Raw genomic sequence first — 307 nt, forward strand, 5'->3', positions numbered from 1 at the left:
TGGGAGCCCGTTCCAGACCTTGGCCACTCTAACTGTGAAGAAGTTCTTCCTAATGTCTAGTCTAAATCCGCTCTCTGCTAGCTTGTGGCCATTATTTCTTGTAACCCCCGGGGGCGCCTTGGTGAATAAAACCTCACCAATTCCCTTCTGTGCCCCCGTGATGACCTTATAGGCAGCCACAAGGTTGCCTCTCAACCTTCTCTTGTGGAGGCTGAAGAGGTCCACGTGCCCTAGTTTCTCCTCATAGGGCTTGTCCTGCAAGCCCTTAACCATACAAGTGGCCCTTCTCTGGACCCTCTCCAGGCTA

Source organism: Alligator sinensis, unplaced genomic scaffold (assembly GCF_000455745.1).
Source record: "Alligator sinensis unplaced genomic scaffold, ASM45574v1 scaffold1715_1, whole genome shotgun sequence".
NCBI lineage: Eukaryota > Metazoa > Chordata > Crocodylia > Alligatoridae > Alligator > Alligator sinensis.